Below are 1668 nucleotides of genomic sequence, written 5' to 3'. Positions count from 1 at the left end.
GAAATGTTCTGGAATGAGATAGTGGTGATGGTTGCACAACATTTTGAATGTATAAATTTTACACTTTAAAATGAATTCTACACTTGGGTTAAATTGGTAAATTTTATGGGATGTGAATTTTGCCTCAATATAAAAGAAAAAGTTGGTTGACTATGGTGGCTTACACTTGTAATCTCAGCACTTTGGGAGGCCAAAGCAAGTGGACTGCCTGAGTCCAGGAATTTGAGACCAGCCTGGGCAACATAGCTAGACATCATCTCTTTAAATAATAAAACATTAGCTGGGTGTGGTGGTGCATGCCTGAAGTCCCAGCTACTCGGGAATCTGAGGTGGGAGGATTGCTTGAGCCCAGGAGGTTGAGAGACTGCAGTGAGCTGTAATGATGCCACTGCTCTCCAGCCTGGGCAACAGAGTGAGACCCCATCTCTAAAAAAATTAAAAACATGGTCGGGCGCAGTGACTCACGCCTACAATCCCAGCACTTTGGGAGACTGAGGCAGGTGAATCCCTTGAGGTCAGAGTTCCAGACCAGCCTGGCCAACATGCTGTCTCGGCTCACTGCAACCTCTGACTCCTGGGTTCAAGCAATTCTCCTGCCTCAGTCTCCCAAGTAGCTGGGATTACAGGTGCCCGCCACCACGTCTGGCTAATTTTTGTATTTTTAGTCGAGACAGGGTTTTACCATGTTGGCCAGGCTGGTCTTGAACTCCTGACCTCAAGTGATCCACCCACCTCAGCCTCCCAAAGTGCTGGGTTTATAGGCGTGAGCCACCGTGCCCAGTCTTTTTTTTTTTTTTTTAATAGGCGTAATTAACTTTTTCTTGTATAAAAACACTATGTTGTAGCCACAGCTGGCGCCTGGGTCCTCTGCACAGAGACTCTGGTGTGGGTCTTGACAAGATGGTGAGTGAATTCCTGGTAGGGAGACTTGGTGAATACAGTATTCTTCTAGAAGTCAGGTCAGGTAGCTGTAGGTCTTGGAGATGACATCAAAGCTGGCCTTGGCAGAGTTGCCCAGAGTGGCAGTGCAGCCCCTGGCTGAGGTGTAGCAGTCATCAACACCAGCCATCATCAGCACCTTCCTGGACAACACGGCTGAGATGATGCCAGCGCCCTTGGGCGCAGGGTTAAGGTGCACTAGCACAAAGCCATGGTGGCCTGTCACCTTGCAAGGGACACTGTGGGGCTTGCCAATATTGTTACCCCAGTAGCCTCTGTGCCCAGAGACCATGGAGAGCTTGGCCAGGATGATGGCCCCTTGGATGGCAGTGGCCACCTCCTTGAAGCACTTAACACCCAGAATAAGGTGGCCATTGTAGTCCCAGTGGCAACAAATGGCTTGAACCCGGTGTACTGGCCAGCGCAGGTCGGCTTCTGCACCAGCATGGTCTTCAAAACCTCATCCTTGAGAGAAGCCCCCAGGAAAAAGTCAGTGATATGACTCCTTGAGGGGCAGGGTGAAGAGACAGATCTCCTCCAGGGACTTGATCTTCACGTCCTTGACCAGATGGCCCCACTTGGTGACGGGCATCCACTCCTCATCCTCAGCCTTGCCTCTGAGAGCTCCATAGCCTTGGAGCTCTCATGCCCCTGGCCCCACCCCTGGCCATGCCCCCAGCCCCAGATGCCAGTGCCGAAGCCTCTGCAGAAGCCGCCACGGTTCCTCAT

General features: G+C 51.3%; 1 pseudogene; it reads right to left on the bottom strand.

The window, feature by feature from the left end:
• Positions 1–821: 821 nt before the first annotated feature.
• On the bottom strand, positions 822–1668 carry LOC117080681 (annotated as a pseudogene).

The sequence above is a fragment of the Trachypithecus francoisi genome, unplaced genomic scaffold (genome assembly GCF_009764315.1).
Source record: "Trachypithecus francoisi isolate TF-2019V2 unplaced genomic scaffold, Tfra_2.0 Lachesis_group8, whole genome shotgun sequence".
NCBI classification, from domain to species: Eukaryota; Metazoa; Chordata; class Mammalia; order Primates; family Cercopithecidae; genus Trachypithecus; species Trachypithecus francoisi.
This window is presented reverse-complemented; position numbering and strand designations above follow the sequence as displayed.